Below are 20,350 nucleotides of genomic sequence, written 5' to 3'. Positions count from 1 at the left end.
CTAGTGCTTGCCCTTGCCCGGTACTTTTCTTCTAGCACATGGGAGAACTGCACTTCCCAGCCCTCTTGGTCAGGTGGGCCCATGGAGGTCACTCTTGCCAACAGGCTGTGAGAAGCGTAATGCCACCTCCAGGCTGAAGCTCTTGATTGCTGGGTGAGCATCCCTCATCCTATCTCAGTGACCAAGAAGGTCACATGTTCCAGATAGTGAGATGGTGGAGCCTCTGACATCTTGAGGGACTGTATAGAGCAGCCCCCACAATGTTTGCACATGGGAATGAGTGAGAAATACATTTTATTGTACTAAGCCTCTGGGATTTGGTTATAGCATACGTCTATCGTGACTTGTAAAAAAAGTTTTTCATCTAGCAAAAGGTTAAGATATGTGTACAAATAAGTAAAATACAACAAAGGAAGGCTGACACTGGCCTAGCCTGCCAAAGGTACTCACCCAATGTATGGTGAAGGAGTGAATAAATGGATGACCTAAGCACGGTATAGACAGATGAGAGTCTCAGAGTAGGAAACATTCACTTCCATTTGGGAGTTAATCAGGAAAGGGTGATGGAGCAGAGGAAACGTAAATATTAACAACATAAATATTGAAAAAAAATCTGTTGGATTACTGACATTTTTCAAGTTCATTTGAGAAGGTCCCTACAAGGGGAATCCTTTTTCTAAGAGCCTTTCCTCCCAGGAACCTGAAGACCAAGTGATGCTTCAAGCCAGCTGGAGCCCCCTCCCTGAGCTGGTGGGTCTCCAACCAGGTCACCTAATGGAAAACATTTCTTCTCCCTCCTCACTGACAAGTATGTTGGAAGAGGGACCATGTCGCCCCTCCTCAAGAATTCCACAGAGCTGGGACTCCTGGAAGGGATTCCCCAGCCTGGCACTCTCTCTGCTGCTCCCACTGGTGGCTTCCATGGGTCACTGGCAACACACAGCTCCAAATAACTGCTCTCTGGGGGCAGCAGCTTCCTGTGACAGCGGCCAGCAGATGCTCTCTCATTAGTAGTTCACTGAACAATCCCAGTAGCAAAAGTTGCTGCTCTCAAGGAATGTGATCTTCCAATGCCACAGGTTGGCAGCTCTTGGGGTCCTCAGTACCCTGTCCCTCCAGCCTGGATGGCCAGATGGCTAGCCCAGCATGTGTACAGCCACTGCAAAGCACCATTCAGAGGGGACAGCGCTAGGCCAAGCTTCTTTGTGGCAGCATTGGTACTGGGGACATATGCCAAAGAGCTCCTCCTTTATAAAACCTTTCAACCGCCCTCCAAGGACTGCAGATATGGTTACACTTAGAGCTGCCCAGCATGGCCAAGACCTCATGAGCCTCTTGAACCAAGGAACACCCTATCTCCCTTAAGAGGTTCTCCTACTCTGCCTCAATCCTTAAGTGTGCCGAGGCTCAAGTGTCTACCCAGTGCATTAGCCAGCAGTCCCAGCTCCTGTTTTGCATCCCATCTGCAGGACCACATCTGTGACCCCGACCCCAGGCTCTGACCTGCCCCCAGGAGATGGGTAGGCTTCATCCTAATAATATTCCTGGGTTATGATCCTATAGGATCTTCTAAGGATTAATGCATCTTCTAAGGATTAATATATCTAAACATCTTCTAAGGATTAATATATCTAAACATCGTCAGTGTTTGCAAAGACATATTTCATGCTGTTCCCTAACAGCCTCACAAGGCAATCCTTAGTGGACTAGAAAATATGCTGGCACAGGAATAAGGAGCCCCAGATTCTGCTTCCAGACTTGCCACTCAGTAGAGGAGACACTGGAAAAATGACCACCTCCCTAAGCCTCAGTTTCTTCACCTGTAAACTAGAGTCAGATCTGTTCTACCTACCTCAGGGAATGGTTGTGGGACTGACATTAACGTAATGGAGGTGAAAGCTCTTTTAAAACACGACACTAGGTGTTAAAACACAGACACTGAGCCTAGGTGGCTCAGTCGGTTAAGCATCTGACTCTTGATTTCGACTCAGGTCGTGATCTCACGGTTCCTGAGTTCGAGCCCCACGTTGTGCTCTGTTCTGACAGTGCGGAGCCTGCTTCAGATCCTCGTCCCGCACCCCCCCCCCCACTCTCTGCTTCTCCCCGCTTTCTCTCTCTCTCAAAATAAACACTTTCATTTTTTATTTTTTATTTTTTTAACGTTTATTTATTTTTGAGACAGAGAGAGACAGAGCATGAACAGGGGAGGGTCAGAGAGAGAGAGACACAGAATCCGAAACAGGCTCCAGGCTCTGAGCTGTCAGCACAGAGTCTGACGTGGGGCTCGAACTCAGGGACCATGAGATCATGACCTGAGCTGAAGTCGGACGCCCAACCAACTGAGCCACCCAGGCGCCCCTCAAAATAAACACTTTTAAAAAAAACAGTTTAAAGCACTATACTAATGCTGAATAGCATTAGTGCATTTATTCCTTAATTTGCAAGGACTGCATATATTTAATTAATAAAAAGTTCCTTATCAATGCCATAAATGCTCAGATTGCAGTACCAAATTACTAAATAACTACCCTGTCCCTTGAGTGTGCAAAGTCTCATGAGGGACACAGGAAGGTTTAAGGCCTGGTCTTTTCTCCCTAGTGATTTAAACCCAGTGGGGGTTATAATCCAATTTAATCTTGCTACATTTAAAGAGAGTAGAGAGGACTCAGAATATCATCCAAGCCATGTCCCTCACTTGACAGGGAGGGAAACTGAGGCTAACAAATAACTAATAACTAATACCCAACAACAGCTATAACATTAGCTAGCACTTACTGCATGGTTCCTCCTTATGACCCTCAGAGGGACTGTAGCCCAGGCCTGGGACCCGAGTGTCCAGACTCCTTAGCCAGGACTATTCCCATGAGTATATAAAAATCTACTTCTTGGGGCACCTGGGTGGCTCAGTTGGTTAAGTGCCTGACTTCGGCTCAGGTCATGATCTCGCAGTTTGTGAGTTCGAGCCCCATGTCAGGCTCTCTGCTGTCAGCACAGAGCCTGCTTCGGATCCTCTATCCCCCTCTCTCTTTACCTCTCCCCCACTTGCACTCTCTCTCAAAAATAAATAAACTTAAAAAAAAAAAAAAAAACCTCTTAAATCTACTTCTCTGCATCCGCCCTGGTCATCAGGCTTTTAGGTCAACTACTTCTCTTTTGAGATCCTCACACTGAGTGCCCTTAAAAGATGAACAAGAACTGAAACAGCGGGCAGAGCAAAAGAACATTCCAGGAGGTAGCCTGGGGGAACTGAGGGGAACTTCCCCACCAGGGAGGAAGTAAGAGACACTCAAAAACCAGAAGCCAACGTGAGGATGACCTAAAATGACTGATGATCATTTTAAGCTACTCTACAGAGAGCATAATAGATGTGCTGGGGAATTAACAGAAAAAAAAAAAAATACGGGTTCAGCCAAACAGAAACGTATAGTCGGTCCAGGTGACAAAGTATACACCTGTGACATAACAGAAGAGTAATTACTGGAGTCTCTAGGACAGTTTTCATTAGGCTTAATCAATAAAGACTGAAAAATCCTAGAGAGTCTTTTCATGCCATGCTTGGACTATTGCAGTAGACTTTAGTTTAAGAGTACTTATCTCTGTTCATGATAATCTACTACAATGGCGACCACAGTGGCAACTACTCCTGCTGCTGCTGCCACACACACATCGTCACCTGTGGTCTTTGGGCTCAGGGAGACTGAGAAGAGCATCTGTCCCAAGACCCTCCTCTTGAGGAACCTGGGGAACTCTGGATGCCACCTTCCGGGAATGGCATCTCATGTAAGCCCTTTCTGTGCGGGAGCCTCCTTGTTCCCCAAGCAAGAGTAGTCCCAGAAGACTGTGGCCCACATGTCGCCAGCTCTCCCCCACATTCTAGGGCCTGGGGCTCATGCGGGACCTGTCCTCCAGGTGATGGCCCTCCCTCCAGTTCTCCTCCTGTGTGGGGAGCCCAGAGCAGGTCCTAACCAAGCAGAGGTCCAACTGGGAAACTAGTCACCGGGGTGCCCAGTATTCCCAAGAGACTTTGGGAAAGGAAGCCCCACCCCTTCTCCCCCAAAACAGGAGAGTGAGAGAGGGACCAGCCTCTCTTCAAGAAAAGGTGAGCTTCTCTCTCCCTCCTCAGCCTCTCCCCCATTGGGCAGGCCTGGGGTGGGGTCCGGGCTTTGGCTGGGAAGCTGAGAACTAAAGGTGGAAAGTGGCTCTTTCAGGAGACCCCATGCAGCAGACCCTAAATTCAGATGCTCTCTAAACTCAGAACTGGAGGTCCGGTGGGGATAAGACGATGCTGATCCGTGGGGTTATTGTGAAGATTAACTGAGCGAACATGCAGGAAGGGCCTGCACCCGGTATATGCTGAGCACCCAGTATATGCCACAGAAGTGTGTGCATTATCATCACCAGTTAGAGTCCTGGCTGCATTTCCAGATTATCTGGGCATACCCTGCTCAACCAACCACCAACCTCCCCTGCTAAAAATTACCTCACACACAAAGCAAAATGTTCACTATGGTCGTAGCCCAACTACTGGTAACTGTTTTCACTCATCAGCACAAATGTTACAGCTAAGAGACCTTCCATGCAGAGGATGTAGCAGCATGGCAAGAGACTGATCAAACTGTGTGGTTTTCACATTTCCTGCTTCTTAGCAGTGAACTCTCTCTTCGTATGAAACACTAGGCAGAAGACTAAAATATAATGCTGACTGAAGCAGATCCAGAAAATGTGGGGTGGGGACCCTCACCCTATCCTGCCCTCTTTGCGGCAGCTCCTGGGCCTCTGAGGGACACGAATTAAAAAAGAAACCGGCTGAGGGACGCCTGGCTGGCTAAGTCAGTGGAGCATGTGACATTTGATCTCAGGGTTGAGAGTTTGAGCTCCATGTTGGGTGTAGAGATTAAATAAATAGAACTTTAGAAATAAATAAATAGGGGCGGCTGGGTGGCTCAGTTGGTTGAGCGTCCTGCTCTTGATTTTGGCTCAGGTCATGGTCCCAGGGTCGTGGGATGGAGCCCCGTGTTGGGCTCTACACTGAGCATGGAGCCTGCTTGAGATTCTCTCTCCCTCTCTCCCTCTCTCTCTCTCTCTCCCTCCTTCCCTCCCTCCGCCCCTCTCCTGCTCACGTGCTCTCTCTCCTTCCCTCTCTCTCTTTCTCCTCTAAAAACAAAAAATAGGGGCACCTGGGTGGGTCAGTCAGTTAAGTATCCAACTTCAGCTCAGGTCATGATCTCACTGTTCGTGAGTTCAAGCCCCACATCAGGCTCTGTGCTCTCAGCACAGAACTTGCTTGGGATTCCCTCTCTCTGTCCCTCCCCCACTTGCACTCTCTCTCTCTCTCTCTCTCTCTCTCTCTCTCTCTCTCCCTCAGCCCCTCTCCCTGCCCCTCCACATCTCTTTAAAATAAAAATAAATAAAACTTTAAAATAATAATAATAAGGGGTGCCTGGCTGGCTCAGTCAGTTAAATGTCCCACTCTTAGTTTTGGCTCAGCTCATGATCTCTCTCTCTCTCTCTCTGTCTCTCAAAATAAATAAATAAACTTTAAAAAAAAATCTTCTTTAAAATAATAATAACAATAGGGGCGCCTGTGTGGCTCAGTTGGCTAGGTGTCTAACTTCAGCTCAGGTCATGATCTCGCAGTTTGTGAGTTCGAGCCCCGCGTCGGGCTCTGTGCGGACAGCGCGGAGCCTAGAACCTGCTTCGGATTCTGTGTCTCCCTCTCTCTGCCCCTCCCCCACTTGCACTCTGTCTCTGTCTCAAAAATAAATACACATTAAAAATAAAAATAATAATAAAATAATAATAACAGGGCACCTGGGTGGCTCAGTTGGTTGAGCATCCAACTCTTAATTTCGGCTCAGGTCACAATCCCAGGGTCATGGGATGGAGCCCCAAGTCTGGCTGCATGCATTAAGTATGGAGCCTGCTTGAGATTCTCTCCCTCCCTCTCTCGCTCCGCTCCTCTTCCTGGCTTCTGCTCTCTCCCTCTCTCTCAAAAATTAACTAATTAATTAATTAATTAAAACATGTTTAAAATAAAATAATGACAATAATAGAATTATGTTTAAGACTTGTCAGGGCCCTTACTCAAAGTGTTTCTGCCCATCAACAGCACAGACGGAAACGTAAGAGACAAGCCCCAGCCATCAGGGCAGAGCTGGCTGGAGCGGGGCTTGTCCTCCGCTGGCCGGGTGTCTGTTCCAGTGCTCCCAGCACACCCGCAGGGCTGCCCTCGGAGGCAGTCATCCAGCAAGAAAATGCCAGGGTCACCCATTGGTTCTTTTACTCTTGACCCCAGCATTTAAATCCTGGCTGCCTCGCAAGCAGCCCGAGGGCTTCAGTGGAGCCACAGTGGACGGGAGGTGAGAGACATGTCAACAAGGGTTTACAGGCTGAAGCTGTTTATCTCACACTGAACCTGACCCCTCATCACAAGAAGGACGGCCCCGTCCTAGTTCAAAGGCGAGCTGCAGCTTTGGCCGAAAGGGCCGCATTTCTGACCCGCTATGGAAGAGTTGAGACGAGCCTTTAAAACAAGAAAAACAAAGAAACACAACAATTGATAGCCGAGGACTAAAATGAAATAAGATTCCATCGGTGCCTCGTGTAAAACTGGATGCCAAGCCCAGCTTATCCTCAAGTTTACAAACACCCACTGAGCATTTCTGTCACAAATAGTGCCACCCACTCTGGGCCACGCTCGCTCCCAAGCTATTATCTTGAACTGTACTTCACATTTCTGTGACTGCCCTACAGGAATGGGAACCCCAGAGCCCCAACTCCACAGGCCGCCTGCCTGAGCAAAACAAGCAACGCCTCTTCTTAAAGCTACAAGTTAAGGGGCTCTTTCTTTTTATCTTTGTTGTTCCTTCCCCCCCACCCTCGAATTACAAAAATAATTTCTGCTTGTTACAGACACTTGAATTCAGAGCTATACACTTGAAAAAGTGAAAATCTTCTGAAATCCCAGCCCCTCATGACAGTTACTATTAAATCATATGAACAGGTATTTTATTTCTTTCTTCAACAGGTATTTACTTAAGTAATCTCTGTGCCAGACATGGGGCTCAAACTCACAACCCCAAGATCAAGAGTTGCATGTTCCATGGACTAAGCAAGCGTAGTGCCTGCCCCATTAATAATTTGAGAAATAGGGGCACCCAGATGGCTCAGTTGGTTAAGTGTCCGACTTTGGCTCAGGTCGTGATCCTGTGGTTCGTGGATTCGAGCCCCTGTCAGGCTCTGTGCTGACAGCTCAGAGCCTGGAGACTGCTTGCGATTTTGTGTCTCCCTCTCTCTGCCCCTCCCCCACTCATGCCTGTCTCTTTCTCTCTCAAAAAAAATAAATAAACATTAAAAATAATAATAATAATAATATTTTGAGAAATATGAGTTTTATTTCACTTATGATCCAGAAAATATCATAGAACCTACATATTTGAATAGATACTAGTAAAGAAATGAGATTTTAGTTTTATATCATATGCAACAAAATTAAAATGTTCAAAAACACCCCTTTATCCAGCAATTACAACTGTGAAAATTGTTGGCAAAACACATATCTAAACAAAAGGTCATGAGGCTGGTTCTCACAAATTCAGGTAATAGAAAAGAATATTTGTAAAGAGCTGGTGAATGTCTACTTAGGATTAAGCTGGACATTTAAAAGCCCCCTCAAATTAGTTTGAACTGAATTACCAGGTGGCCAATACATAGAACCTGCTACATAATTTGTGGAGGCCACTATAAAATGAAAACTTGGAGCCCTTTTTTCAAAAAATATTAAGAATTTCAAAATTTAATGCAAAACACAGCATTAAAACAAGCACATGCCAGCAAAGCCAGGCCTGTCCGTGCACATTAATTTAACCATATGACCAAGTGTGTACTTTACTCTGCATTTTTAAGGCTTCAGATCTCTGTTTGGCTTTCAGATCATTCATTACATTTTCTAAAAATGTTCAGCTTTCTCTAAGGAATAAATCGGCAAGATGAGACTAAGGCCAGGAAAAACGTCAAAAAAAAAAAAAACCCAAAACAAAAGTTTATTTTTAGCTTGACCTTGATTAAATTATGTTTTCTGATGCATTTTCCAGTTGAAATGAATTGGCTATGCAGCTAATATCGTAGAAATATAAAACATTCTGGAATATCAGGTTAGCCAAAATAAAATCTTAAGCTCCATTTCACATCCAAAAATCTACATCTGAGATTACTTACAACATGAGACAGTTTTTCTCAGAGAAATTCTGGAATACGCTTTCAATTTTTTCAATAACAAAATATGTGCTTCCTTCCCTATACTCTAATAAGCCGTCTCTAAATGGACTTCCCGCAAAAGTAAAGGAAAAGAAAACCTTATCACTTGGCGGATTAAACTGTATAAAATTAAGAATTCTCTTTGGCTCCTTTAAAGTGGAAAAGGTTCGTTTTATGACAAAAATTTGCTACACAAAGTAGTCATCCTAGCGCCTCCTTGGATCATTTGTACGTATTTCCATGTTTAACTTGAGCTGGGTCATGCATAAGAATAGCTTGATCTTTAATACACGATAGGAATACCAAGAATTCTTTCTAAACTGCTATAAAAGGCTCACAAAAGCCAACAAAAGGCCTGAACCACATTCCTTGGCAATTATCAGTGGGAGGAGGAGGCAGACAAAGAGGAGAAAAGTGATCTGTAAGAGGCACTCAGCACCACAACCAAGCCTCTTCCATTAGGAGGAACAGGTGTGGAACCTCTCCTCTCTCAAGCAAAAGACAATCACTTTGGACCCTGAGGTTTACCCCTCTGACAGACCAACTGAAGATATTGTCCTGAAATTTCCCTCCCTTCAGCTCAGGAGGGACCAGAACAGCTCTCCATACCCATTCTGATGGACGCATCTCAGAAGCCAAGAGAGTTTTTCAAGCTTTTCCTGGGGTTCAACACTGTCACCCAATGAATGCTGCCTGGGGGACTCGGTGGGGGGTGGGGGTGTCAGAAGAAGATGGGTCAGTCTACACTCTCTTCTCAGGGTCCAGGGCTAGTCTCAGAGACACACAGATGTTGCCCATTCTAGAAGGAGAAGGGAAGACAGCTCCCATTTCTTGAGATCCTACTGTGGAGCTTAGCCCAGGGTCTCTGTGCACATTATATTATTAACCCCCACAAAATCTTACCATTTTGCAGATAAGGAAGGTGACTACAGCTAGTGAGGAAACTTGCTCAAGGCCACAGGGCTACAAACAGGCAAGGCCAGGCTTCAAATGCTGGTCAACTGATTTCCCAAATCTCCTGCTTTTGTCATCAGTGTTGAGACCCAGTGTGGGGCTTCCCCGGTGCAGGCAATTAAGGCAGGGCTTTGTCTCGAGAGAATTTAAAACAATTGTAAAACTGCTGGAAGTAATTTGCTTTTTTCTTACCACCAAGCATCACCAATTCTAAATGATGGCAGCGAGAAGCTATTCCTCCTGGAAAACAAATCTTTTGTTAGCTGAAGTTCTAAGCAATTCCTACAGTTACTGTTCGTTTCGAATATCATATATGTAAACTTCAAATTAGCACATTTGTAATATTTACCCTTTGATAAACATTGTATTTATAGGAAAGGTAATTTGGAGAACTCCTAGCTTTGCAGTTGGTCCCAACACACGCCAACCCAGACGCCAACTGATTTCAAAAATAAATGTATTAATAGGTCAGAATCTTCTGATTCCACTTAGACACAGTTCTTGTCTGCAATCCCGGCAGTGCTATATATTCCTATGTTTAAACAGACTTACAATAAACAGTGACAGCTCAGTGATTAAAAGAGCAAAGAAAGCAAACTAACAATTCCATTACTCTGCGGCCACTTGGAGCTTTCGATTGTGTTATTGAAAATTTAAAACAGCAAACTGCAAGATGTAATCATTTTGTTCGGTAAGCGCACATTTTAATTCAGCCGTGAAACATTGGATTAAATTCACCCAGTATCTTTAGAACTTAAACATATTTTTTTAATTCCTCATCGTTTACAAACTAAAGGGAGAAAATCAAGAAAACAATGGCTGCTGATCGCGCGGTTTTTATGGAAAATCGTTTCATCACACGGAGAATAGGAACGTGAAAAATTATCTGCTCCAGGTTTCAAGCATGCTGGCTGAACTTTCACTGCGCGCCATCAGACCCCACTCCACAGACGGGAACCGCATCCTGCTGGATCCTGGAGAAGCTGGTGTGATCTGGCCAAGGGGCCAGCTCTTAGTCCGCAGCGGTGAACCTTTAGATCCAGTTGGTTTCCCAGCAACTTCTGTTCTCTCCTTGTAAGAGTGCTCTGACAAATTTATGATTCTACAACGTCCTTACCTTTGACCCAAACACACTCCCCATGCAAAATTGATGCTTTTCTTCAAATCCAAATGTTGCCAAATTTTTCTCAAATACAAAAAGACCATCGAATTCCCAATCGCAGGCATGGTGGAAACAATACTGACAAGCCTTTCCCAGACCTTCACTCTCTCCCCACCAAGCTGTCCATTGGGTTTTTTCAAGCCTTCGATAATCTGGCAGCGCACAAGCTACGTCGGCTGTTGTTTGTGACTACTCAGTTCCCAGACCCAAGGTGAAACATCTGTTGAAGGCCAGAATGATCACCATACCATTCGAATCTCCTTCCCTCATCTTTCCCTTCCACAGTCTTGGACATGCTGTAAAAGTCAGTGGCTCATTTTAATTTATTTAACAAGTACTTACACAACGTTTACTGTAAGTCAAAGAATTGAACATAAATTTATTGCTGGGAGGCACAAATTTAAATAACAAAGTGTTCTACGTATTCCACTAGTAAACCTAAGCATGCAATCACCATAAGACCCAACGATGGCACTCCTGGGCATTTATCTCAGAGCGATGAGAACATATGCTCACACAAAAACCTATACACAAATGTTCAGAGCAGCTTTATTTGTCATAGCCAAGGGCTGGGGGAAACCCAGATATCCTTCAGTAGGTGAGTGGTTGAACACCCTGTGTTTTGTTTACACCAGGGAATACCAGCCAGCAAGAAAAAGGAAAGAACTGATAGGCACAACAAGGTGGGTAAGTCTCCAAGAAATAATGCTGAGAGAATAAAGCTAATCCCCAAAGGTAGCAAATGATATGATTCCATTCATGTAACATTTTTTGAAAGGACAAACTTTTAGGGGCGCCTGGGTGGCTTAGTCAGTTGATCGTCTGATTTTGGCTTCATGATCTCACAGTCCGTGAGTTCCAGCCCCGTGTCAGGCTCTGTGCTGACAGCTCGGGAGCCTGGAGCCTGCTTTGGATTCTGTGTCTCCCTCTCTCTCTGCACCTCCCCCACTCACACTTTGTCTCTCTCTCTCTCTCCCGCAAAAATACATAAACATTAACAAAATTAAAAAATAAATAGCAAAGAGAATGTATTTTTTAAAAAAAAGAAAAGAAAGGACAAACTTTTAGGAATGGCGATCAGATTAGTCATTGCCAGGGCTTGCTGGGGAAGGGAGGGAGGGAAGTGTGGTTATAAAAGGGCAACAGGAGGGATAAAACTATATGCAACTAAATGCACATACACATACAAATGAGTACACATAACACTGGGGAGATGTGAATAAGATAGGTGCATTGTAGGGGCAGTTGGTAGCTCAGTCGGTTAAAGGTCTGACTCCTGATCTCAGGGTCATGAGTTCAAAGCCCCACCTTGGGCTCTGCACTGGCTGTGACGCCTACTTAAAAAAAAAAAAAGAAGAAGAAGAAGAAGATAGGTGGATTGTATCAGTGTTGCTATCCCGGCTGCCGTATTGTGCCGTAGTTTTGCAAAATGTTACCAGCAGGGGGAAACTAGATAAATGGAACATGTACCTGGGAACTCTGGATTGCAACTGTATCTGAATCTACAATCATCTCAACAAAAACCAGCTAGAAAAGTAGTAAGCCAACAAAAATATCTCAAGCTAGTAAGATTTACTTAACAACACTTGCATGCCGCTTACTAATTGCCAGGTCATATTTTAAGTACCTACAAATTGACTCACTGACTCCTACCAACCATGTGTGGCATGTACTATAAGGATTGTTCCCATTCTGCAGATGAAAAGACTGCTGTACAGGGAGCTTAAATAACATACCCGAAGGACACACAGCAAGTAGGTTAACTGTTGGGATCTGATTCCTAGGCTATCTAGAACCAGAACTCTCCCCTCAGAGATCTCTTCATTTCACTCTTAAAGGCTGGGGGAGGGAGGGGGCGCCAGGCGGACTAGACTCCAAATCCCGACAGTGCCTCTTCTGGAAGATGCCCAAAATCCAGCCGAAAGTATGACAAATCCTTCTGATCACAAAGCCAATTATAAACTTCACAGGCTGGCAACTTTATAAAGGAAGAAAGCCAGAATTACCGGTTTTTAATGTACAATCTTCCGCCAGGGGAGGATGAGTACCTGTGGCAGGAGCAGCGTGTCACGGGGTGACATCCACTCCTCGTCTGCGGGCTGGAAAACCAAGAGGACACTTGGGCACGCTTGGGAGCACATTTTGGTGGGGAAGAATGAGGGGACGGAAAAAGCAAGACGCATCTGGGAGGAGATGAAAAGCAGGGGCTAAAACAAGACCATGTGACAGCATCATGCCTCCCAGGCCCTTGCTCCAGCCGGCAGTCCTGCTGCCCCGTCCCCAGAGCACGGTGTCTTTTCCGACCCCCTCGGAATGGCCTCCATTAGCTCTCTGTCTCAGCAGCTTCAAGCCCACAGGCTCTTGGGTGGGCCCTGGGGACTGAAACCCAGAACCCAGGTGGCATTCCAGAGTTGCAGGCCTGTAGCAGGGCAATCTGGTTCGGAAGATTTTCAGATTATCAAGTGGGGAAGACAGGAATGTCACGGCCTCTGGGTGGACACGGGGACATTCATCAAAAAGACAGCTACCATGAAACCACAGTCGCCTTTTCCCACTGGATTGGTGGAGAGCTGGGGTATGTGCAGATGCATGGGTGTGGACACGCATGTCAGAAACCAAAATTATTTTAGCAGAGAAATAATTTCCCAGGATTCAATGCTAGAAAGGGCAAAATGAACACTAGACCCAAATTTTCCAAAAGATAAACTTCCAACCAGAGGGCAATGTAACTTAACACTAATCCACGAGGTTAATGATGTGAACAGTATGTTACCCATGGTCCAGGCTGATATGATGAGCCACCCAGATAAAAAAGGGAATCACTAACGGGGGTAGAGGCCAGACTTTATTGGTCTCCAAGCCTGAAGCTCATAAAAATTCTCGGTTTAGCCTTGGTCCGTCAATGAAAATTAAGCCCAACTGTGAAGAGACCGCACAGAAATGAAGTTCTTCACAATCTGTGATGTTGAGAAACAACAACTGTTAACACAGAGTTGGGAACGGTCTCCAGGAAAATGGCGTCTCCACTCACACTGCCACCGACAGCCCGAAATGACTCAGCTCCATGTGTCAGCTTTTATATTTAAACAGCATTTCCTTTGCAACAAGGATCCAAAATATCCACTCCCAGATGAGAGAGAGGTAAAGAGAGACCCCTGTTGCCTGCTGCCCATTCCCCACATGCTTCTGGTTGCTTGCATGAAAATATAGGTCTCCTGGAGCCTGTCAAGAGGACACCACACAACATGAGAATAAGCGCATGTGTGCACAATAAGGACATGGCGAGGGGTGACTGGGTGGCTCAGTCAGTTGAGCGTTCAACTTCAGCTCAGGTCATGATCTCACAGTTTGTGAGTTCGAGCCCTGCATTGGGCTCTGTGCTGATGGCTCAGAGCCTGGAGCCTGCTTCACATTCTGTGTCTTCCTCTCTCTCTGTCCCTTCCCCACTTTTAATCTGTCTCTCTCTCTCTCAAAATAAATAAACATTTAAAAATGTTTAAAAATAGGGGCACCTGGGTGGCTCAGTTGGTTAAACATCCGACTTTGGCTCAGGTCATGATCTCATGGTTCGTGGGTTCGAGCCCCACGTCGGGCTCTGTGCTGACAGCTCAGAGCCTGGAGCCTGTTTCAGATTCTGTGTCTCCCTCTCTCTCTCTGCTCCTCCCCCACTCAGGTTCTGTTTCTCTGTCTCTCAAAACTAAATGAACATTTAAAAAAAAAAAAGAAAAAAATGTTTAAAAATAAATAAATAAGGACATGGTGAGGTGGAGGTATGGAAAGACCTTGGGTCTCTGAAGTCCCTGTTTAGCCACTAAACCAATCCTGGGCCACTGGCCTCTAGACTTTTCTTATTAAGTAGAGGATAAAGGTCCCTCTGATTTAAGCCACTATCTGCTGGGTTTTCTGTTGGCAGTCAAACATTTCTTTCTTGGTACAACTTCCCCATAATGATTTTGCTCAACAAGCGTATTATGATGGCCAGTGTCACCTTCCCTAACTGGCTGATGGCTGAACCCTGAAAACAAACCTATAGGTCTCACTGACCTGGTATCTAAATCTGAAGTCCCCAAGTACAAGAATGTAGCCCCTATGAAACTGGACAGCCTTGTCACCTGGGAAATCTGGGGTTGATGCCACAGGCACAACAGACAAATACAAAGATTCGGAAAGAGGGGAGGGAAAGGAAGGTGGAGAGAGGTTAACACACATACACACACACACACACACACACACACACACACACACATACACACACACACGAAGGGGAGAGTATAAGGGAAAAAAGAGAGACAGGAAACAAATGCCTTTTAAGAATGTGCATTTTTTTAAAGGGATGCTTCGTGCTTGTCAAAATCAGCCTGCTCTGAGTAAGAAGCCACTGTGTGCCTGACCTCCATCATCCCATTGCTCTGGAAAGGCTAAAATCCCATCCGCGGAGCCCCTCGGCCACATGGTGTAGACGTGTGAATGACCGATGGGCTTCTTGCTTTGCCCGTGCGTGACTTGGAGGGGCAAAACATATTTTACATTAGCTTAGGTCCTGACATTCTATCATGTTCCCTGTCAGGAGGCCAAGTAGTTCTTGGAACCCTGCACACCCAGTGACATATAACAGAACCCGAGCAAACGAGATGGCTCTTGGCCCTTAAATTAAAGGCTCTTCTTACCCCTCCCACCTCCACAGCAGTGGTCTGGCCTGCTGGGCCGCGAGCAGACGTCTACTAAAGAAAGGTCACCATTCTTTGCCAGCAACTAAGGTACGTTTTCCGGAGGGAATGCTCCAAGGTGGGGGGCCACTGCAATGGGTTACTTTTGGCGATCTCCACAAAGAGCCAGGGACTGAAAGTGGCACCCCAGGCCCTTGGGCCAGAGGCTGAGGGAATGGCCATCAAAATGACACCTTCCTTTTCCAGCCACAAGCTGTCTTCAGCGAACCTTGTCCTGCCACCCCCAGGGACACTGTGTCAGGCTGTAAGGGGATAACCTCAAATGCCACCTCACATGACACTGCCCGGAATGCCTGCGGCCCAGCGACCGGAGTGTCTGTACCCTCCTTGTGGGGTGTCAACGCTCTCACAAGGACGCTCGGTCCTCACAGACGGGCAGGACTCCTAACAGCTGCCAGCAAGGGCAGCTCCTGGTGACGAGGCTGGGGCGTCTTGAAAGGGCTTCCCTCTCCAGCGTTCCCCCAGGCGCTGCCGTCTGCAGCCTCTTCTGGGGCTCGGCTTTGCTCCCCAGCCCATCTCCTGCATTGGCGAGGTGCCTGCCCGGTGCCCAGGACCGTACAGGGCATTATGGGGCAATGCCAGGAAACAGAAGACAAAGACTCTGCCCAAAGGGCATGCGATATCTAGTTTAAGAAACAAGGCCTGATTTTGGCTCAGGTCGTGATCTCATGGTTCATGAGATCGAGCCCTGTGCTGGGATTCTCTCTTTCTCTCTCTCTGCCTCTCCCTTGCACATGTGCTCTCTCACTCTCTCAAAATAAATAAACATTTTTTAAAAAGTGAAACAAGCCCCCCCTTTTCTCAACATGAGGGAATCAACAAGAGAATCAATTGTGCGGTGATATGGGAGATGCACTGAGGGGAGTTCAGAGGAGTCCGGTGTCACAGGACAAAGGAACAGTCAGAGAAGTTTCTTAGAAGATGTAGGACTTGAGGAAGTGCTTGAAGGAGGGGTAGAGTCCAGACAGAGAGGAAGGAGAGAGGGCAATGGGGATGGCAAAAGTGTGATGGTGGCAGGGGTGTCTGGGTGGCTCAGTCCATTGGGCATCTGACTTCGGCTCAGGTCATGATCCCACAGTTCGTGAGTTCAGGCCCCACGTCGGGCTCTGTGCCATCCGCGTGGAGGAGGCTTCAGATCCTCTGTCCCTGCCTCTCTCTGGCCTTCCCCCATTTGCGCGCTCTCTCTGTCTCTCTCAAAATAAATACATAAACTTAAAAAAAAGTGTCAGGGTGGTTATAAAGAATGAGGTGGGCTCAGGGACCGGGACACAGCCAGCATGGGTGACATCCAAGGGGTGTAACGAGTAGTAAACTCACAAAGACAGGACTGTGCCATACATCTGTCACCTGCATTGCAAGCCAACAAATAATGTGTCATCTTTCTGCAGTGAACACCTCTGTATTCCCAATACCTGCCATGTGCCTGGTTCATAGTCAGTCTGTGCTTGAAAAACGCAGTTGCGTGAATGAATAAAAACTGTTAATCACCCTCAGCCATGCTGGAGGTCCCAAATCAAGAAACAAAATAACACTTAAAGGCAGGGATTGCAAACTCAAATGCCACAGGGCCAGCAGGTGACTAGTACAGATAGAAGTAAGCAACAGGGTACTACCAAAGAGTGGATATCCGATCTTCAGGGGGACTGTCCCTACCTGCCACCAAGGTGCATGAGCCCTGTACTGCCAGATCTTTTAATTGTTATGTGAAATCCCCCGATTTTTAAGCATTAGCGATGAATTTAAAAAAAAAAAAAAAAGTATGTGCCAAGCAAAAACACTTCATTTAGAGCCATATTTGGTGTTAGGGATCTTTGGCTATCTGGGACAAATTTTTTTTTTGTTGAAGTTTATTTAGAGTCTAAAAAAGTCCCCAATGCAAATGAATCTATGGTGACAGAGGTGAGTATGAGGTTCCCTTTAGGGGAGGGGCTATGGCCGATAGGGGGCCTTTTGGGAGGCTGGAAATGTTCCATATTTTGACCTGGCTGGTGTCAACAAGAGTGAGGACACGTTTAAAAATCCATCCTTGGGGCGCCTGGGTGGCTCAGTCAGTTAAGTGGCTGACTTCGGCTCAGGTCCTGATCTCACAGCTTGTGAGTTCAAGCCCCGCATCGGGCTCTGTGCTGACAGCTCAGAGCCTGGAGCCTGCTTTGGATTCTGTGTCTCCCTCTCTCTCTCTCTCTCTCTCTCTGCCCCTCCCCTGCTCACACTCTGTCTCTCTCTCTCTCAAAAAATAAATAAATAAACATTAAAAAAAAAACATTTAAAAATCCATCCAGCTGTGGGGTGCCTGAGTGGCTCAGTAGGTTAAGTATCTGACATCAGCTCAGGTCATGATCTCATGGTTCATGGGCTCAAGTCCCACGTCAGGCTCTGTGCAGACAGCTCAGAGCCTGGAACCTGCTTTGGATTCTCTCTCTCTCTCTCTCTCTCTCTCTGTTAAAAATAAATAAAGATTAAGAAAAAAATTTTTTAAATCCATCGAGCTGCAAACTTAAGAGTTAAACATTCTACTCCATGTAGGTTATAACTCAATTTAAAAAGTAAAACTGGAGGCACCTGGGTGACTCAGTTGGTTAAGCATCTGACTCTTGATTTCAGCTCAGATCCTGACCTGTTTGTGGGATCGAACCCCAAATCAGCTCCATGCTGACACCACGGAGCCTGCTTGGGATTCCCTCTCTCTGTCTCTCTCTCTGTGCCTCCCCCACTTGCTCACACACATACACACACCACAGTCTCTCTCTCTTTCCTTCTTTCTCAAAATAAATAAATAAAAACTTGGGGCGCCTGGGTGGCTCAGTCGGTTGAGCGTCCAACTTCAGCTCAGGTCACGATCTCGCAGTCCATGAGTTCGAGTCCCGCATGGGGCTCTGGGCTGATGGCTCGGAGCCTGGAGCCTGGTTCCAATTCTGTGTCTCCCTCTCTCTCTGCCCCTCCCCCGTTCATGCTCTCTCTCTGTCTCAAAAATAAATAAATGTTAAAAATAAATAAATAAGTAAATAAATAAAAAATTTAAGGAAATAATTAACTTAAATAACTTAAAAATAAAATAAAACATAAAACTGATAAATATAGAGTCCCCAAAAGCTGAATAAAGCCCTCTCTGGAGTTTGCTTGCAGTGCTGCCCCTTCCACCAAAATTCCCTTCTGCCCCTACCTCCTTGCACCCTGCTGCCACCCTACTTGTCCTAAAAGAGGTGGCCCAAGCAGCACTTCCTCCAGGAAGCCTCTCCTACCCTACCCTGGCCCAAGTGTGAGCATGGCTGAACAGGGTGCTCCCAGACACAGTCCAGTGAGTGGCCCAGCACCCATCACCTCCTCTGGGGCTCCTGAGGTCCTGGAGACAGGAACTGCGTACTGTTCACTGTGGCCCAAGCCTAGCACAAGGTGGGCATCCGATGAGTGTCTGACACGATAACTCACCCTCCTTCTGGCAATGGGCAAAATGGAAGGATGCCTCCCACCCACCCCATCCCTACTTCCCTAGGAAAGGCGGAGTACAGAATCTGGAAACATGAGATCTGAAGAAAAGAGCCAGGAGACTAACTGTGTCCTGAATGAAAAGCTGCGGGGCGGGGGGTGAAGAAATATGTACATGTGAGATTTAAAATACTGTTCCCTTGCAACCAGCTGTGGTCACTTCCTACTGAGAGAGGAAGGGAGTCTATGTCAGATTCTTAAGTCCCTTGCCCTACTGATGCAACTCTAGACCAGTGACGTTCAGATTCTAAAGGGCATCAGAATCACCGGAGGATTTCTTAAAACAGAGTCCTGGGTCCTCCTCAGAGATGTGTGTCTGCGGTTCTGGAACAGGGCCTGAGGATTTTCATTCCTAACTAGTCTCCAGTTGATGCTGATGCTGCTGGTCTGGGGACGTCCCCGTGAGTGGCACTGGACCAGACAAGACCACAGCTGGCAAGTGCAAATCATCACGACATCAGTGTTATTTCTCTTGCTCATTTAACACACTTCTGTTGAATTTTCTACCATGTGCGAAACCATATAAATGATACAGACATAATTAGAACCAACAGTGTGTTCTCACCTTGGTCACCAGAAAATGGATTGCTCCTCCTCAGTGCCCTTTGTCAGATATGCTATTGAAGCAGAAAATGACACCAACTTTCAGCCACTCCCCAGTGCTCAGATGGTCACAGGTTCAAACTCTTAACTCTGAGAATAAAGTTTTCAAGGTCCCCCCCAACAGGAAACCCATCTGTTTCCCCCAACGTCTCCAATTAAGTGACTGATTTTCCTGGGCCTTCCTCCAACATATCACCTCCCTCATTTAACCAGAAGAGGAGTTGATTATAGTTTTTATTTTTGTTTGTTTATTTTATTTATTTGGAGAGAGAGCAAGTGCACGAGCATGGGAGGGGCAGAGAGGGGGGAGAGAATCCCAATCAGGCTCTGAGCTGTCACTGCACAGCCTGACTCAGGGCTCGATCTCATGGATCACGAGATTATGACCTGAGCCAAAATCAAGAGTCGGACGCTTAACCAACTGGGCCACCCAGGTGCCCCTGGTTACAGTTTGTAGTATTCAGGCCTGGGCAGAAAGCAGATGAATTTCCCTGGAGACCATGCCAGCAAAGGGTCTCCAGAGGAGTCAGAAGGGGGAGGCAGCCTTCCAGCAGACAGGCAAGCACAGTGCTCTGAAACAGCATCCCTGCCTTGTCCCCGGCAGGAGCCGCGTTCTGACGTATTCGGTTACAAGTGAGTGCCTGGGCATTAGATCTAAATGGCCCAAGACACGGAATGTCCGGGCAGCATGCAGTTGGATTATTTGCACCCTCTGTACCTGTGGAAGCCGAGATTTAATTATTTAGTCCGTGTTAAATTTCCAATCCTGGGCTTCCAGTCGGCAGATGAATAAAGCACCTCAGTTAAACTGCAGGGGACTCTGGGTCAACACTCAGCAGGAGCAGGAAAACTAAGTGATTTCTCCGCCCTGGGAGATCATCTCACTCTGTCTAAGAATGTGTCCTAAAGAAATTTAATCACATATAAAAGTCTTAAAAACCCTTTGAAGCAACAACACCTGAAAAATTCAATTCTGTCCTCTCAATGAAAATGTAATTCAAGAGGTAAAGGCACAATCTTTGAACCATGTACATGATACTCTGCTAGTATATCTTTCCTGACACATGTCTGACTCTCTGTAGGAGACTACTGGTGAGATTTATTCCTATTCCTTGAGTAGAACGTATTTCAAAATTGTAGAAACTCTCAAGTTAGGCACCAGTCA

The sequence above is a fragment of the Panthera tigris genome, chromosome D2 (genome assembly GCF_018350195.1).
Source record: "Panthera tigris isolate Pti1 chromosome D2, P.tigris_Pti1_mat1.1, whole genome shotgun sequence".
NCBI lineage: Eukaryota > Metazoa > Chordata > Mammalia > Carnivora > Felidae > Panthera > Panthera tigris.
The sequence above is the reverse complement of the archived record's forward strand: the minus strand, read 5'-3'. Positions refer to the sequence as shown.